The sequence below is a fragment of the Taeniopygia guttata genome, chromosome 2 (genome assembly GCF_048771995.1).
Source record: "Taeniopygia guttata chromosome 2, bTaeGut7.mat, whole genome shotgun sequence".
Classification (NCBI taxonomy): Eukaryota; Metazoa; Chordata; class Aves; order Passeriformes; family Estrildidae; genus Taeniopygia; species Taeniopygia guttata.
Genome location: NC_133026.1, coordinates 48,693,912 through 48,713,789, shown reverse-complemented (window position 1 = coordinate 48,713,789; position 19,878 = coordinate 48,693,912). Strand labels below are relative to the sequence as shown.

The 19,878-nt window shown below is 37.8% G+C and overlaps 1 protein-coding gene and 1 long non-coding RNA gene across 2 annotated transcripts in view; one reads left to right on the top strand and one right to left on the bottom strand.

Annotated features, from left to right (window-relative positions):
* Positions 1-19,878, top strand: part of ARPP21 (cAMP regulated phosphoprotein 21) — a 372,912-nt gene that overhangs the window by 27,044 nt on the left and 325,990 nt on the right. The window lies entirely within an intron of this gene.
* Positions 5,711-19,878, bottom strand: part of LOC140682648 (uncharacterized) — a 31,159-nt gene continuing 16,991 nt past the window's right edge. Inside the window, exon 2 of the long non-coding RNA XR_012054631.1 lies at positions 5,711-19,878. This exon is cut by the window's right edge and continues 15,290 nt beyond it. This is a non-coding gene — a long non-coding RNA (uncharacterized lncRNA).

The following is a 19,878-nucleotide window of genomic DNA, read 5'->3' as shown; positions in this document are numbered from 1 at the left end:
GCAGGAAACTAAAGGCAAGTCACCTTTACCTTAGTCCTGTTGTGGTCATGGAGCAAATTCTTATTGTAATCCAATTCCAGCTGTATGAAAGGGAGAAATCTTACTGAGGGTGGGAAGAATGGATTTACAAGCACAAATCGTGCAGGACCAAACTGACAACTTTCTGTGATGAAGGAATGCTCTGTAGATAAGGTGAGATCCATGGATGCTGTGCATACCTTGATTTTAGAAGGTTTTTTAATATGGTCTGCTAATCTCCAAACAGCCAGACTGATGATACGTAGAGTAGATAAACAGACAATAAGGTGGCTGGAAAATTGGCTGAACTATCAGCAGCAACACAAAGTCCCAGCTGGCAGCTTGTTGCCAGTGCTGCCCCTCAAAAATCAGTATTGGGGCCAATATTATTGAGTGTTTTTATTAGTTATTTGGATGATGGGAGAGAGTGGACTTCTATCAGGTTTGGGGATAATACCAGTGTTTTGGCAGGGAGAGCTGCTATTCAGAGGGAAATGGACAGGTTAGTGAAATGAGATGATAGAAGCCCCATGAATTTCAAGACAACAAAATTCTGACCTGAGACAAAATAATCCCTTGCTACAGAGGACATGAGCCACCTGCAACAGCAAGAAGCTTTAAGAGCCAACAGTGCGTCCCTTGCAGTCAACAAGGCCTGGTGAAAGTGACTCTGCTCACTACACGTGCAAGTTTGGTACCCTAATAGAAGTGGTGTAAACCTCATCCACAGGGACTACCTGAGTCAATTTGGATATCAACATAGATAGATACATCAACAGTGTAGTTCAAAATCACAAGGTGTATAAACAAGCATACAAAACAAACAAATATAAACAAATTTTTGTGTGGCTTAGGTTTTTTTGTCCAATTTATCCAATTCATTCAGCTGGTACAGCAAAATTGTTTACCACTCTTTACAAATCTGACTGCTTTGAATAATTACGGAGAAGATGGGTCAGTTATAGCTTGCATTGAAAATGTTATAGTTCCATTAACTTTGTGAGGTTAAAGCAGCTCATTTCAGCTGTAGATCTTTTGACCACCACATGTGTTAAATGTGCCAGTCATCAGACTGAGCTTGCTCCTCCCTTGTGGCAAACTTCAGTTCAGGGAGAGGATGAGTGACAATGTGAGGAGGGTGAGGTCATCCGTCATGTTTAGTGGTTGCTATTAGAAGAAAAACACAACCTGTCAGGGAGGTAGGAGGAATGAATGAGCTCAACCCTGACATGAATTGGTGGGCAGGTGATGGCATCTCTTTGCTTTATGTGACTAACAGAGGTCATTTTTAATAGCTTGCAAATCAGCCCATGGCAGTTTTCTCTGATATGCTAGGGCAACATGCAAGATACTGATATGTACTTTTCTCTTATTTAGAGTTATTTAGAAAGCACGTTGATACACTCTTTTTTCCCTCCTTTCTTTTCTTATGTAGATATACATGGCCTGTTATATTTAAACTTTTGTTACTATTTGAATCGTAGTCAATACTGCATTTTCAACTCCTGGACTAAATTGTGATGTAGAAGATGTAAATGATAAGGGATTATATTGTATTTTTTCCTAATAGCCTGCATTCTGTAACAATTTTGTTTGTGTTTAAAAAAACTCTTCTGCAACAGATATAGTCTGGTTCAATGAGTCCATTCAGAAGTGCTTTCCACTCTGCAAGGGTAATTATCTTTATTAGTTTTGTACCTTGATAGTGTTTCAACAGAGCATTTAGGAGTGTCAAATTCTATTAAACGTAAACTAGCTCACAAAGGAAATAAATTGGAACTGTGTGTAAATGGTGATACCCTAAGAGATTTAAGTGAGTGTTCTGCTAGTAGTAGTTTTGCCACTTGATAGCAAAAAAAAAAAAAAAAAAAAAAAAAGGTCTAATTTTTGTTTATTTGAGGGGAGGGAGCTCTGTATCTTTTGGAATGACATCCTCCCTCTCATGAATAAATGTGGAAATTTAAAGCTTTTACATGCAATCAATCAATCAATCACTAAGACTCCTAAAATTTTTTATCATCATTATTCAAAAGTGTAATTTTGTTGGTACACTAAAGTCTGAGGCACAAAGGAATTCTACATAAACCACAATGCTTTTCTGAAATTTCTCCTTTTCCCAAGGTCTGAACTGCAGAGGGCAGGCAGGACAAAAGCACAGCCCATATTTGCATGGCTTAGCAAAACAAAGCTGCTTCTATCATTTAATGTTTGTGAAAGCTGAAGTAACTGTGGCTTCTATAGAGCTATACCCACATTCAGTAAGCAGGTCCCTGGATTTGTCTCACCTGAACTACAGCATTAACTATGAGAAAGCCAAGGGAAAGTGCTGAGACCTGGAGAAAGGATTTTGTTACTGGTAAACACGAAAATTAAACTCTAGAGGAAGGCTGCGGTGTTGCAAAGTGTGTCCTGCTTGATTTCCCTAGACAGCTCAATTTCATTGCATGCCATTAGTGCTTACATTCAAGACTATGCATGTATTAATCATGTTGGAACTGCTGTCCTCAGCTCTCAGGAGTTTGTCTTTCTTCCCTCCACACACTTTTTAGCATCTTCAACTTGTTCTTTCTCTCATTTTGTCACTGGTTCATATTTGCCTTGTGGTTAAAGGGGACTGATATGGAAAAGACAAATCCTTTATATTAGCAGAAACTTGTCAAGTATTATAAGCTGGAAGAGTGTTTCCCTCAGCTTAAAGTGCTGCTCTTCTCGCTGGTTATCTTATTCTGAAGCTGCTGTTCTGTGGAAAACCCCAGGAAGAAAAACCCAGAAGGAACTGACTTTAGCTAGTACTAGTGCTATTTGCCTTGGATTTAGGCCAAGTGAAATGGTGAGGGGACAAAAAGGCAGATGTTTATTGGCCATTGGAGAACCAGCTGGCAGAAGCTCTTGCCCATGCTGTGGGAGACAAAAAGACAGAAGGGGAGAAGCAGTTGGAAGGAGCAGGTCTGTCTAGGTGCACTAAAGCATACAAAATTCTGCACTATGCCTTTGTAAATAGCTTTATATTGCATGCTTTGTCTGTTCATAATCAGGTAGCTTTTGTGCAGGTAGCTTGTGTTTCTTGGACAAACAAGAAACACTTGTGCAACCCTTTTCCTGATTTGATGTCAATTTCTGGCTTACCATTGCTTGGCTAGGCTGTGATCTGGCATTCTGTTTCACTGGCGCTGGCCAAGTGAAGGTATTATTCCCTCCAGAATCTACTGATTAACCTCCAGTTACTGCTGAGTTCTGTTGGTGTAATTTGATTCAGTCAGGATGACCTGGACTGGAAAAGGCTATTATGCCATAGACTGGTAGGTCTGGCAAAATTTTCTGTTCTCTAACACAGGTCAGTGATAAGGTAGTCCAGTAGTAGGAGGGAGGAGTTATCTTTCTGAGCACAACTATCATGAGACACATCAAAATAATGTCAGCATCTTTCTTGACTGGCTACTTCTTGCCCTTTATCATCCACTGTCTCAGAAGTCTCAATCTGGTTTTCATTCCATACACTTGTGTAGCCCTGTCTGACTGCATGGTTTTCTGGGTCCCATAGGTAGAAAGGTTTCTGCCCAAAGATTCTGTTATCTCTTTCCTAGTAGGAGGTTTGTAGAAATATGCCCTAATCTGCTTTTGGATGAAATTAACTTGCACTAGCTGGGTGATTTAAATGTTTCAGGTGAAGGCCAAATTTGCCTCAAGCAGACTAAGCATCCTTAAAGCAGACACACCTCAATTTCTGTCAGATATCCCGTGCTCTCTGGGAGAAGGTGACCTCCAACTGGAACAAGTAGTTCTCTGACCAGCCAGCTTGGGTGTGAAAGGGAACATCTGCACATGAGCAAATGATGCAAATTGAAGCAACATGGATTAGTTTTAAAAGAGAGTGCATGTAAGTTCCACTGGTTTGACTGTTTCTATTTAAACTGTGTAATGTTATGAAAACCTATTCATATGTTAATGGAACTTATCCATCTTGCCATAAAGAAACACTTACTTTACAAAGCAATATTGATATTTCATTTGTCTGATGGCAATTCTATTTTATGCTCTTTTAGACTACCCATTTTGAAAATCCTTTTTTTATCCCCTCATGCTTTTGCTTTATTGTAAGCACTTAAAACTGTATCTTTCTTCAGGTATGTGAACAGTTATGATGAATGTTACTGGGTTTACCATTATAGTCTATATACTTAAAATCAGTTACTTTTATTGTGCTAGTACAAATGCTGATTCAGTGAAATCTGAATTTTGTACTTGTCTTCTCTGAGAAAGGAATCCAGGCTATTTGATTTAAGTTGGATTAATTAAACCAAATTAAAGTCATGCAAAGCCTTTCTCATTTTGAAAACAAAAAAAAAAGAAAGAAAAAAACACCTTAATTTGCTTTTGTTTGATTCACTTCCAAATTAGAGAAACCACTCTGATCTAATATCACTTTATATTCATGTTCAGTATGGTTTCTGTGTAGACAACCCATAGTGTTTACGTGAGAGAAGGAGGGAGAGGGTGTGCTACGGCTGAGAAATCTCAGCTTGTCTAGCATTACATGAGGACCATTTTTTTTAAAATTTTGCAGTTAAACTACTACATCATTTAACTTCCCTTTCATACCTTTATGGTTGAGGCTTTCCTGTTGGTATGAGTTTTGGAGGTGGAAAGCAAGGAAGATTGTGGTTCAGGAAATTAACCCTGAGTCAAAGTCAAAAAATTTTACTTGTCTGCCAATTGAGTGTTCTCAATTGTGAGACTCTCAATTGTGTTCTGAGCTGAGTGCTCTTCTTTAGTCTGGACCCACTAAACACAATAGAGTCCTCATGTTCTCACAATCCTTTCCAGTGCATAAGATCACAAAGAAAAACCCAGCTGTCCCAAACACGGCTGAATGCAGAAGGTGGTAGTGAAATGGGCAGTTTGATGCAAATCTAATTTGATGTGTAAGTACTGCTGAATGGGAAGGACACTTTAAATATGTAGGGGATGGTGTGGTGATTTGGTGCTTAAGAGTTTCTAAAATATTCAGCACTGAAATCCTCTGAAAATGCTAGAAAATGGTTTTGGGGAATTGCATATGTAGTGTTCAACCCTACCATAGTATAATCCCACCTTTCTATGATTCATCAGCATTATTTTATTAAAAGTAAATTCTTCAATTAAAATGAGCAAAGTATTTTAAATTTTTCAAATGGCTCAATTTATTTACCCACGTCTACTTTTGCCTTGGTAACAGCAAGAATTGATATAGAAAAAGTGGTTAACTTAAAATTTTTGTAACAGAATAAGTTGTAAATATCAAAAGAAACTTTAGGAGTTGTAAAAGTCTATCCTAAATTCTTTATGAGATTTTTGTGTTGAGAAGGTTCAAAATAGTTTGAGTAGGAACAAAATAAAAATCTAGAAGTATAAAAAATCAGAGGTTAAATACAAAACTTTCTCTGGTGTCTTCTGTCCCGATTCAGCCAGTGCAGTAGAATGTAAGAAAGCTATACTGCTCTAAGTGAATGAAAAAAATATGATTTGATAATGGTTTCAATCTCATAGGGACTGGAATAATACACAATTTGCAGACAAGTAAGAGGACTACCTTCTGACTTAAGCCAGCTTCAAAGTATATGTTCAAATCTTCAGAAGTTGAGAGGCAAGAAATTTTATTAAGTGAAAAGGCGAGTACATATATTAGAATTTTTGGTCTGTGGGCAAGTTTTGGTTGTTTTTTTGGTTTCTTTTTTTAGAGTTTGTTTACAGTCTTAATAATGTTTTAAGAAACTCAAACAGTACTGAAATAAATGTTGCACAAAATGTTTAGAAATGTTTCATTTAACACATTAATATTCAACACTGAATTCACCCTTAAGACTTATGTGGTTAGTTATCATCCTGCCTCCCGCAAATGCTGTTTCCCATCTCAGGATTGAAGCTCCATTGCTAGATTACATCTCTCTTATCTGTGCTTGTGGTTGAAGACTTTTTGTGGAACACCTCATTATCTTGGCTAGAGCAAAGTGACCTGACTGGTGAATCTGGACTATAGATAAGGAAAGAAGTTGAAACTCTCTGATGTCTCATGTCAAATTACTTTGATATTGAAATATCTGATTAATAAATCAAAATATTTCAGTTAAAGAAAATATTTCCTGGAGAAAATAGAAAAAAAAATTGCAAAAACATTTTTTCTTTTATTTATTTTTTTTTTTTTACTAGGAAGTTTCTGTCTACTTAAGCTTATCTTAAGCATCTGATTGAACAGAAAACTTTTCTGCATCAGATTTTAAACTGTGTACAAATGTCATGATTCCCAAGAGAGGTACCATGAGCATGATAGATACTTTAAATGTCTCTGCTGCATTAGAAGTTGGACAATTTTCTTGTTACCTGAGACAGGTAGAAACTTAAGCTGTTGCACATTTCCCCTTTTCAGTGCTGCTTCTTGGCCTATTGGAGTGCTAACCTATTATCCCTTCTATCCATCCTCTTTTGCTTTGACTCATGCCTTGAAGAGTCTTGCAAGAATAATGTGCTTAGCCTGAATAAGTGTTATAAAGCAGCCCTACTCTCCTCCTGATGTTATACTGGTGGGGTCCAGTTACTGAAACAAGGAAATACATTGCCTAAAATAATTGAAAGTAAATTTCTGTAGCCTTTCTTTCAACTGATTTTGAATGCAGAGTTTGGTGAGAGGATTGAGGGGTTGGTTTTGTTCTTTCTACTTTTGTCAGCTTCATAGAAAAATAAATATTAATGTCTTGTCATGAAGAGCCTTGACAAATTCTCTCTGGGGAAAAAAAAAGGCACAGAGCTTTGGGTATCAGAGTTCTCTGAAATGACAGAGAGGAACAGAGCATGAAGATGAGACAAATGCCTAACTACTATGTATGTAAATAGTAAGAAACACCCTTTTCCTTGAGTGCTTTGTCATCAAATACCATCCTAAAAGCAGAAAAAGGAAAGATTACTACCTCCATTTCACAGATACAGACCTGGTGTATTATCAGGCATCACTGTACTAGACTATTCATCACAAAACAGTGAAAACCTTGAGTGAATTAGATAAAACCTGTTACAGAAGCACTAAAGGATAGAACTCAGTCAGAAGAGGCACTGATGAAACAAGTGATTTGTTCCTTCTTTTTGGTTTTTTTTTACATTTCCTGAGAAGTTTCTATTTATGTGCTTATTAATGCAATTTGCAAAAAAAATTAACAGAATTGTAGCACATGTACTTGATCATAAAAGCTGAGTCCCAAAGAGCAAATTATCCCAGTTTTTCAGAGAACACCCTCTCAGGCTTTACCTGCCTCTAGGTGGTAGGAAGGTGCTTTTCCCCCACAGCTGCAGCAAGGCATTCAGAATACCTCTCAGATGCTTTTTTTTTTACTTGTCTTCTCTGGTACCATTCAACCTGCTTTTCCAATAATAAAGTGAGCTGTGTTTTAACAGTAAAAAAAAAAAAAAAATGCTGTAATAGGGATAATTTATAACCTCTGAGAGGAAAAAGACTGATCTTTTCACAGAATTTAGGAAATTATTGCTTTCAAAAGTGGATTATAAAACTTCTTTGATTGAGTGACAGTGGTGCATTGTACAGATGAATCTTTCTGAGCCTCGTAGATGGAAAAGCTGTTCAGCAGTTAGAATAATCAGTCTCTATCAGAATTTTAAGCAGGTTTTTTTCAGCTTAACATACAAGTAATCTACTTTTAAAAATTTTAGTGTGTTGCTCTATATAAAGCCATTTATAAAGCACAAGGAAAGAATTGAAGGTGGAGTTCTGTTTCTATATTTTCTTTGTCCTCTACCCAAATGCAGCTGTCAGGTAATTTCTGTGAAAAATAGTTCTGGAGATTTTAAAATTTTTTTTTCAACATGTTGGTTATATTAAGGGCCAAATTGACTTAGCTTATGAAGGTTATGGAAGATACAATGAGTAAAGGACCTCTGTATTTCTATTTTATTCTTTCAAAATGCATTTTTAGATTAAGCTGACAACCAAGAATGGTGAATAATTAATGGACAGATCCTTCTTATGATGACAGAAAACAGCCTTTCTGAACAGGAAGGTTACTGCTACATTCCTTTTTAACCTTTACTATCCAACTCAGATGTCCAGTTCAGGAGTCTAAAATCCCCTGGTCTGTCCTAAAAGAAAAAGGGAACAGTCCCTTCAAAGTAGGAGCCAAACTGGAAGTGAATCACCTGTAAACAGGGAAGTGTCCCACTGATGCTTGTAGCTGTCTGAGCTACAGCGTTGCTTCTCTTGGAATTTGTTTTAAACGTAACCATGTAATTGTGCCAAAGAGTCTGAAATGAAGGCTCCAGCATCCCTGATACAGCCTAATTCCCTGATGATGCACCTTTGCCAATCCTCTGTTGAAAGAAGTTGCTTTAGCTTAACAAATGAAGGGTTGTCTCAGAGCTGCACATATCTAACAGGAAAAGAAATGTATCACTTGGGGCCAGGGCTTCTGAGAATTCCATTAAATAATCACTGTCTCCTAAATCAAGCATCTCCTGGAGCAATTATTTACCCTAGAAGTAGTCCTGCTGGGCTGTTATTACTGCTCAGTGTGGAATGGTCAGAGTCCCGTGATAAACTGTTTCTGTTGCTCCTTTTAGAAAGCTACATTGCTATGAAATGGGGGGAGGAAGAGAATGAGAATCCTGAGGGATTTAGAGAAAACTGCACCATTTCATAGCTTCCTCATCAGAATTTCTTATTTCTTGTAATTTTACCACAGGAACAAAACACAGAGCTCTTAATAGGGGTCTGTATTACTGATCTCCTTTTTGGACAGGTTACCCAAAGAAAACAGCTGCATGTGCTTTCACCTTAAAGCCTAATGAAGAAATGTGTATGCTTATCCAATGTTCCTTCTCACTGCCTTTTCTGGATTACTCTTACATTCTACTGTGGCAAGCATAACGCAGATATAATAAAAAGCCTAACCCAAACAGACAGAGAAATGAAAAATCAGAATTTCAGACAATATCTGCCCCTTTAAAATGCCATAATAATAAAAGCTAGTTCAATAGAATATTTAACCTCCAAAGAGTTATTCAGTGCATTACCTCCCTACCACTTATGAGAAAGAGATTCAACTGGCTCATGAGTTATCTGTGTTTTATGCTCATGACAGAAAGATAATCATCCTCAGGGGTGAAATATGCTAAATACTGCATAACTATGCTGAACTGGAAGCAGCTGCTCTGTTCTTTATGGGAGTGCCATTTGCTCCCACCCACACCATACAGTCCCTGGACAACTATTGCTTTTCCTTCTGAAGCCTATTTCACTGTATTTAAAACTGTTGTTAAAAGTTCAGCTCCCTGAAGAGCTCTGTAAACTGGGCCACTGTTTGTAAACATGGTGATTCAAAATTAGTTCCTTAATTTCCCTGCAGTCTGCTGGAATGTGGGCCAATGTTATTTTATTTGCCCACGAATGCACTGAATGGATTGCACTACAAAAGGAGCAGCAGCAGCAAAGGGTCAAGTGAGAGGGTCACCAAACTGGGTCAAACATGCCAAAGTCCCTCTGATTCCTGCCACTGTCGTTCCTGAAGGGCAATTTTGGATCCCAGCCTAGAGCCTTAAGGATGTGCTAGAATGCTTCCTGAGGGTCTGTGTTTTCCTTTATATGCATTGTTAGGCTGTATTCAGTTTCTGGGGATAAGTGTCATTTTATTTCTGTCTTGGTGTTTATTTCCTGGTTATCTGGGTTGGAGAATGGCACTCTTAGTCATCCTCTTGATTGTCTAATTAGTAATTATACGGTTTTTACAGCATGTTCTAGTGGAATCTAACCAGAAGTAATCCCACACAGAGATGAGTATTTGCTTTTACTTGCCTATTGTGAACAGGCATATGATTGTTTTGGTTTCTTTTGACAGCTGCCATTTAAGAGAATGTAAGATTATAAACAGTAAAGCAAAGGTACACATGAATGAGGTATAATGATGAGGCTGATTCCTCTTGAGCCATTCTTTGGGTTAACCTGCTTCTTACAATATATTGAACACATTCACTTATTTCAGCACATAATCCAAGATCTACTGGTGTCAGAAAATGCAGAGTTTTATTTCTCTGTAAACCCTAAAGATTAAAAAGTAAAACCTTCATTAATTAAAATCAGTTTTTCTGATCTTGATACTTTTTTAATAATCCTTACTCGATTTACAAGTAGCAGCTGGAGGCAATGGACAAGAGGGGGAACAGTTGGAGAGAGAATAGATTTCTGTATAGAAACTTCATCTTGAAGCTGCTGAGGAGGTGGTTTTGTGCTTAGGTGGATTCTAGTAGGAGAGTAGAAAATTGTCTGTCCCTCCAAAAACATGATATTCTTTCTCACTTTGAGAGAATCTTCTCCTTCCTTACAAACACCTGATAGCCTGTGCTGGGAATCCAAAGGTAATCAAATAGATGTCAGAACCTGTGCTGTCTGATAACAGAGACTGTATTTATCATGCCCACCAAGCACTGTCTGTGCTTGTGCCAACTTTATACAACTTGCATTTTTCCTCATTTCCTGTCCTTGCCCCACCACAGCCTAAGATATGTTACACTGAATGAGCCAAATTGTTTCCCTTTCTTTTCAGAAGTGAAATTTTTCATTCTTATGATGACCTTTCTAGTCATTCTTCCTCATGCGCATTCCAGTTTGAATTGGCTTCTTAAGTGTGCTTGGCCAGTGCTGTGTTTCAAATGATGTTTCAGCACAACTGTTGTTATTTCCTTAACTCCCAAGGAAGTGCCTTGTGTCAGGCACCTTACTTAAGATTGCATTTCTCCCAACAACAGTACATTGGTAGCTTGTAGTTCAACCTGAAGTAAAAGGCTATGTTTCTTTCTTTCTTTTTCTTTTCATTTTATAGGATGAACTCCTAATCCTTAGCTGAAATTAGTGATATTTGTCCTGAAAGCTGTGACTTTGCACTTAAAAGTAGTTATTTTCAACCCATAATTACATCTATTTCTCAGTCTTTCAGCTCTTCCAGGACAATGCTAGAGTCCTTGACACTTTGAGTTGCTTCTCAGCATTACATCATTCTGGGATTTCACCAGCATGCTCCTACCTATTATGGCAGAGTTGTTAATGAAAATGTGAAATATGATTGCCAAAGGTCCGTTCTCCCTTACTGGTATTCTTGTCTTGTCTATAAACTGTTTTTTTAGGCATTATAATATTTTTACTATTACCAATTTTCTCTAGTTTAATAATTTCCCCTTATGTCCCTGCAAGATGCTTTTATTGAGTCCCCAGATAAATGAGACCTATAGCAGTTCCTTCATTTAAAAAATCAGATTCATTAGCAAAGTGATAATAGTTGGATGCAACCTACACCATATACTGCTACATTTCCTTTTTCATTTAGCGTACATTTTAATTGTTTTTTACCTAAAAAAATTGTTTCAGTCTTTTCTATCTTTGCAGGCAGACTAGTGGAGTGGGCCAAAATAACTTTTCACTTATTCACTTAAAAAGTCTAAATATGTTGGTTTTCATCTACTATCACAAACTCAAAAGACATAAAATATTTGCTGCTAGATCTATAATTTAGGTTATTCATTTCTAGGCAATTATCTGGTCTGTCCAATTTTAACTGCACTTTCTAATATACTGTTTGAATAATTTCCATGCCTATAGAGTTTTCATGTCACTCAATTTTCCTCTTTTTTCCTGTCTGCTGGTCTTGTGTTGCCATAGCCTCATTTATCTTATTCCTTTTCCATAAACTTAAGTCAAATGTCTTTTGTTCTTGTCACCTTTCCTCTAAGCCTCACACGTGTCTTATCAGTCACACCAGGCTTGAGTCCTAAAGGTCAGATATGCCACATACTCAGGGAATTATTCATCTGTCAAGAAGGGTCCTGTGCATGTGAATACTTTCTGGGAATTGGATATCTGAAATTTTTCTCCTAGTTCCAGTTCTTGAGCCTCGTGTTGATCTTCAGTGTCTTGTCCTATTTCATCCTCCTTCTCCGGGGAGGAGTTGTAACTACTCTTTTTAGAAGCTGTTTGCCATGAGGGTGATTCTTGTAATACAAATGTGCCACTAAGTGGAAGGGATTGGGGCTTTACATTTTTTATTTCCTGTGAAATAGGTAGTCTGGGAATATAGGAGTACTTTCTTGAGAGATGGCCCTTTTATACTCAGAAAAGAAGATTGCTACTGAATGGATTTCTTTCAGGTACTTCTCTAAGTATGCCTGAGTATATGAAGCTGTAATAGTCAAGAGATAGCTTTTTAATTAGAGTCTGACACACACACAGAAATTGAAAATTTTCATTTGCCTTATGTAATAATTGATAGATATAACCTTGTCTCAGTGGTAGAAAAAACCCACAGTATTTTGTCAAGTTCCCCAAAAGTTATTTATTTACAATAAATGCATAATTTAGTAGGGAAATAGTTGAAAGCAGCGCTTTTCTTGGCTTTTAGAACGGCATGGTCTGTGATGTATTAAAAACCTGGAGGGCAACTTGCATTACAACAGCAGGATCTTGTGGCAGCTAGATAAATTAGAACAACTTACTCAACAAAGTGAGGAGAACCTTGAAATTAGTAGTCTTGCATGCTAAAGACTCAGCATTGCTTATTTTTTCTGGACAAAAATGTAAAATCCAGAGTACTCGTGGTAGGAAAGTTATCTTCAGCCCCGTTATGTTTTACATTGTCTTAAGGAGGAAAGAATGGTTTTATGTACCTGTTTCTTTCTTATGACAGTAGGAAGAGCCTGTCTGACTAAATTTAGGTAGCTCCCTAACTCTGAGGTGCTCAAAGGACATAATTTGTAGCATGTGAATACCAGGGTGATTTTTGTGGTTTATATTTTTCTTTTCTGATAGTCCAGAAAGAAGGGCATAGTCCAGTGAATTACAATATTTCATTGTAAAAGTGCCAAAAAAGAGATGTGGCATTTCTTGAGGTGCAGAACTCAGTTTGGTTACAAGTAACAGCCAACACAGGTGCAAGAGACAGTTGATATTTACATGAAACAGAGGGATAAACATCACCTGTGGCCACAAATTGTCCCTCTGAAAATGTCTACAAAACCACTAGCGGTTCTAGCTTAGCATATAGTCTCCCACAGCTAGGGCTTCATTTGAGAAGAATCTTCCTTAGTATTTCCTGGGGAAACTGTTCTAGATCTAAAGACAGGCTGAACGTGTGTGGCTCAGCTAGGCATTCTAGCAAATACAGCCTGACCCGAAATCTTGGTATTTACTGATCTTGTGTCATGCCATGCAGTTCCTCAATGGGATGTCTCAGAGCAGCTGTTCTCCTGTGTTTACTGGAATATAACATATTTCATCCTCTCCTACCCCACAGAAAAAAATCACCCTGGATCTATTGATCTATGAGACTCCTTGCTTGCTTCAGTGGCATTTAGAAAATAAAAGATGCTTTAAATAACAGCTACTTGAGATTCCCTCTCATGAGATATTTCTGAGGCCTCCCCAGTGTGGTTACAGAGTTAGAATTCACACTTACCTGTGATATACTATTTATTTTGCTGTACAAATTGTCAACAAAATTATCTCGCTTCCGATTCCTGAAGGTTCTAGATTATAACTGTAAATAACTGTAAAACTGGAGGGAGAATGAGATGGTATTAGTTGGTGGTAAATAATTTCAGATAGTGGCCCATTAAATGATTCCCCTCCAGAAAAAGCTTTCCTTGTCTGGAGGAGCCAAGGCACTCTCAGCCTGGGAACACTGAACTGAGCACCTGTCTTTTCCTGAGTGTTACTTACACTACACTTACCAACCCAGAGAAGTAAAATGACAAATTTAACTGCCAGAAATAATGGCTCTTAAAAAACAAAACCAAAAACTACAACAAAAAAACCCCACCCAAACCGAAACCTAAAATCATTACGAACAAAAGGTTTCCCCAAAACAGGAGAAAGGTGTTTGGAAAGATTAAATGGCTAAAATTGAAGCAGATATGAAAAGACAATAAGATGGAGACCTTGAGATTAATTTTTAAGTGTAGAGACTGTATGTGCTGCAGCTGAAAATGGGACTGTGATTCTTGGCTCAACCAGCTTTGAATAAGTATAATAATACCAAAATACCAAACTCTTTTAAATACCAAAAGAGTTGATGTCAGACATAACCATTGCAGATTTTCCCAGCTTTTGAGTGGTTTCTGTAGCCCATGGTGCACTCACTTATGTAGCAGCACGGGTACAGCTGAGTTTGTTGTGTCAGCTTGAGAAAAATCAGCTTTTTAATCACAGTACAATTCTCTGAGAAGCTGTGGCTGTGGCCAGGGCTTCTCATTTCTTATTATTTGGCAACAGTTTAGTGTCTGTTTCTGTTCATTGGCAAGATGGAGTGGTAACTGTGATGTGAAGGGCTTCTTGTAAACTTGAATTTTTGGTTCCTTCTCCTCCCCAAGGCAAAATGACAGAGGTACTCGGGTGTAAAATCTTCATAAGTCTATCCCTTAAAAATTTACATTTTAATGGAATTTGAGCTAATGGGATAAATAGGTGCTACCAGATGTGGATGTCCATCAGGTCAGCACCCCTTATGACTTTCAAATGGCAAAAATACTTACATGTCATCTGTTATTTTGCAATGTTGCCCTTGATCAGTTTTGTGACCGATCTAAAAACTTCTAAAAAATGTTAAAAATATAGTTAATATTTCAGAAATTTCTATCAGTGAAGCTTACAAATGATCCCTTCTCTCTTGGGTCTTGTTTGGTTATTGGTTTCCTTTTCCTAGATGGACAGAGAGCAGCAGCAACTGAGAGAGTGGTGGACTGCTTCAGGTGTTGGGGCTGAACACATACTTACTCTTTTACATACCAAACAAGGTGTCAAGGTGGGCAGTGTGACATCTTCCCTTCATGAAGAAGGTGAGAGCAATCAAGGAAACACAAATTCCTTGTGGTGCTGGCAGCACACAGCCTGGCTCTGATTGCTGTATCTCTTACCAGTTCCATAAAGGACTTCTACCCAAGAAGGGGCTCTTGGCTCCTGCAGTGTCTTAGCTGTGATGAAATTACCACTGGGAAAATTGCTTTCTTCACTGCCCTGGCAGGATTTCAGCCAGTGCTGAGAGCAGCTGTCCTGCAAGAGATACTACCCTGCTTGCCAGTGCTTCAACGTGATAGGAAGGGCAGGTTGGTCTTGGACTAAGGCAGCAAAAGAAATAATCCTTTGTGTTTGCCCTTCTCAACATAACTGGAACCACTTAATCCATTACTGAAACATTGTTCTAGACCAGAGCTTTAGCTGTTTTAGCTTAATCCAGCCACGTATATAACAAAAGTACAGCTTTCCTACTGAATAAAACAAGATAGCTCTGACATGTTGCATTATTAAATTATTATTTTCCCCTCCCAGTTCCTATCAAATACATCAAACAAACTGTTAAGAACAGTTTGTTGGAGACAAATGACTTGTAACAGGTTGGCGTCAATCATGAGCGGCTCACGCAGATCGCTCTGTCAGATGCTTGGCGGGATGTGTGCCGACGTCCATCAGAGATGATTCGAGTCCTCCGTGACACATTGCAGAGGTGGTGGGGTGGCAGTGCGTAGCACATGTAGGTGCTATTGTTAGGATTCAGAGAAGCAGAAAGATAAATAAACTTTCTGAGGTTTTTCTTCCTCTTTCTGAGGGAACGTGTGCCTGTTAGTTGTTTGTCTCTGCTTACTATTTGTTGCTTGAGAATATCCAGAGTCCACATTTCTCAGAAGTCAGGGCTGGATAGAGCTGATATTTTGCTGATGCTGATGATTCTCTCCTTGGAGAATTGTAACTAGGTGTCACGGTGTCAGGGGAAAATTCTTATATACGGTAAAGATTTTTGTCACAACATGGTTTCCTGGTGGAAAACCAGATCATTAAATTGTCAGGGGTTTTTTGTTTGTTTGTTTGTTTGTTTTTTAATGGAAATGTCCTTACAATTGTTTCTAAGGAGCTTCTTCCAGATAAATGTAAGGAGATGGGAAAGTTTTGACTGAAGGGGGGTAGATGGGAAAGAAAGAAGAGGTCATAGGCAAATACAGAATAATTTGCAAACTTTTCTACTTCATGTAAAGAACTATAGTATCACTGGGATAGGAGATTAGAAACACTTTCCTATGTCCCAGAACCACCACCACTGGACTGTGGAATAATCTGTTCCACTGGGTATAAAGATTCAATGCTTTCTACATAGCCTGGACTGACAGATCAATCACAGAACTGTCAACAGCCTGGTGTTTGGTTTTGTGATGGATTTTGAAGTTGAGTCTTCCAGCTGGTGACTAGAAAAGCAGAGCTCAGGTGTATGCCTACATTTGCCTCTGGTTTTCAAGAAAAAACTATGTAAGATTTTAGGATTTCTCTGAGGCACTATGAGAACATTTTAAAAAATTATTATTTTTAAAATGTCAGTTGTCCTTTTTACATTAATAAAATTCATGGTAACTTTGTCTAAAAAGAGGAGTTTGGAGTTGATATCAAAAAGGAAGGTCTCAGTGTAAGAAAAGGACATTTTATTGGTCTGCCTATAAAGAGAACTGTTCTTATATTCCAGTGCTTCTGAACTGAAAATACACATGGAAATACTATACAATACTTTCTTATTGTTTTTATGTGATTACAAGAGCATACACATGGAGTAAATTACAACTGTGCACAATAACATTAGGATCTTAGTTTTCTGATCAGATTCCACATGATGTAGAAAAAATGCTTCACAGAAGTTCAGCCTATCTCTTTGGCATATCTTACAGGTTTGTTATTTTTTTTCCATATGCCTGGGAAGTATGAATACCTTTCCTCTGATGGAAGCTTAATTTATAAATAATTGTAATATATATTTGATTATGTGATAGTCAATAATTTGAATTTAGAGCAGACTGAATTAATAGCTGTCAGAGGGGTCAGTGCAGACCTTGTAAGGCGTATGAAGCCTTTTTCTCACTCTTCTTCGCTATCTTCTCTAGTTCTCTGCTGTCTCCAAATGATATTGTTACCTTCTGTGCTCATTTTGAATTATTAGTGCCTTCTAGAGAGATACTGATGGCTTATAGAGACCTGCCTGAAAGTTTTCTCAGACTGTTCTTAATATAGCCAACATGTTTTTCAGATTGTCAGAACTAATCTTATTATGGAGTGAGTTTTCACTTACAAAAGCATTATAATTATTATGAACAAAAGTTTGCCTCCAGATATGTCCCTGAGTTTGCATCCTTGAGGGCTGTTCTGCCTAGGCTTTCATTTTTCAGGGTCATTCCCAATCTTCCTTCCAACCCCGCACTTGCACTGGTGAGTCAGCAAGATTCACTTCCCTCTCCCAGGAAGCTCAGCGCTTGCTTAACACAGTGAGTTCCCAGGCAAAACCAGCCATTTGTGTCACTATGGATTAACCTCAGAAACAGATTCTATTGTGTTGTGCCATAAGTAATTTATTTCCAAGGACAGCTTTCTGTGCGAGCATGGTGCTGTCTCCAGCTCCTGGTCACAAGCAGGCTTTGGGCACATTTCTGAGAGGCAGCAGTGACAGTGCCGGCTGCGGGATGTTGGAAAATCATCTCTTCCATGGAGAGATTTAGAGTCCATTGTATGTTCCTTAACACACATGAAAATGGGAGTAGGTCAGAACTGGGCAATGAACTCAGAGTTTTCTCATATGTCCAGGAAAATGTTTTTAGTAAAGCCCAGGTTTTCTGATACTTGCCTGACTGTGAATATTGATCCTGCAGTGTTTTGTATTTAAAAATCACTACAATTTGATTTGGCTTGAGCAAACTATACAACAGCCCTCTTCAGAGTGGAACTGTTATTACTCTGATGATTAAATAACCTTTTTTTTTTGGCATTTCAGTCCAGCTAGCTAAGTCTCATGATCTAATTACAATTTGGTATTTTATAACTGAAGAGACAATCAAGAACATCTAAATTAAATATTTCAGAAACAAAATGTCTTGACTGAGAGTTAAATAAAAATGGTAAAAACAAAACAGTATTTCTTTTATTCATCACTGTTTACATTCTAGTTTATTCATTAATGTTTAATGCACAGAATGAAAACTTAATGACCCCAGCATGCAGAATTTCACTTTGTCCTGTGTCTTTGTCTTTTTTTCTCTTTCATTTCTTGGGCAAAAAATGTCCCCCATTTGCCATTGTATAAAAATATTGAGAATAGCTAAGCAGTAATCCCTGGCAGCAAATCATTTTCTGTCTTGAATGTCACCATAGAGATGATGACCATAGCTCATATATTAGTGTGACAGAATAATTTGCTATCTCATGAAATTGTTTTCTATTAGTGGAGGTTAATCAATAGGATTCACGTACATGAATAAAGCTAAACACCCCCTTTTTAGTGTCATCTGAAAATTTGGCCTGCATCTGACTAGTAAGTCAAAGTGGGTGGCTACTTGCAGATGTTTTACCTGTCATCTCATAACAAGATAACACTGGGCCTCGGTCAGCATATGAAAAACTATAGTGAGCTCAGGTTATTCAAGTCTGAGGTTATCATTTAGGTTCATACTATGTTTTACTTTTCACATGTAGGGAGAAAAAATAGGTAATAGTCCAGATAACAGGAAGCATCTTTTGTATTAGCTGTAGGAGAACAGAAAGGAACCAAGAAAAGTAGTTATTCTTGTATCTCTACTTCTATCTTCCTTTCTGGTGGTAGGGCTTAATTCTCTGTACTCAGGTTGAGGGACTTTCGTCTTATGGTTTGTTACTTGAGTGAAAGTGGTAAAACCCATTTTTTGTCAATCAATGACAAAGAGAATGTATTCTGTGCAGCTAAGCAGAAGAATCTGAATTATATACTAGAAAGGGAAGGATGGATGGTGTTTATAAATTCATGCATAAGAACAAATTCTTCGCACTCCTGGTGCCTCAGTGGTGCCTGTGGAGATGGGGCAAGGAGTATATTGTGTATGAAGAAAGGAATATGAAGGCATTTTGTTGAGGTGTAGCTATTGCTGAGAGGTCACATTAGTAACTGAATTTTACTTACAGGCTCTCAAGACTGCTAGATAAAATGTCTCTTTTAGCTGTTTTAAATCCACCTCTTCAAAACAGTGGATTGTGCAGTATTCCACTGAGTAACATCTGGTAACTCCCTTTTCCCCTATTCTTTGAATAGGCTAGACATTCTTCTGTTCCAGCAAAGCTGGCTGGTTTTCATCACCTTTTACCTAGGATGTCTTTTGAAGAAATTGTTGTACACCTTGTTTAGGGATTTCAGTTTGCAAATAGCATGTTGATTTATGTTTACTTTCCTGCAAAAACAAAGGGCATAATTTTCCTGTTGATACGGCATAGGAACAATAAGCTTTTGGTAAGGCAGTAATGGTAATGGATGTTAGAGGAGCAGAACTCAATCTTATTGGTGTTCAAACTCAGCATCCATCACTGTTGTGTCTGACTGCCCCTCCAAATTATAAGTGCAGCATCATCTCTTCCTTCAGGAGGGAATTGAAGATGTTTGATGCTTTTTATTTTTCAGAGAGAGTATAATGAATAGGTTAGGTGGGGAATTGGACTTACACTTTTCTGGGGTTTCCTATGTGATCTTTTCTAGTGGTAAATTGCACTTTTGCCAGATAACTTCTTTTTTCTCCTCATCAACACTTCTTTCTTGAGCTTGACATTCACTTCCATCACTTAAGTCAGTGCAACTAACTCCAAGTGAGACTCAGCCACACATTTAAAAATAAAAAGAAGATATTTTTACCTCACCTTACTTCAGATAACATTAAAAATAATTTCTCATTCTCTTGTGTTTCCAGCATCCATTCTCAAGAAAATATATGGAAATGATGCCTCTGATGTCTCCTTGGCTTGACTGGAAAGGAGAAGCTTGAAAAAGGCTTTTCATATAACTGTTTTTATAGACAGCT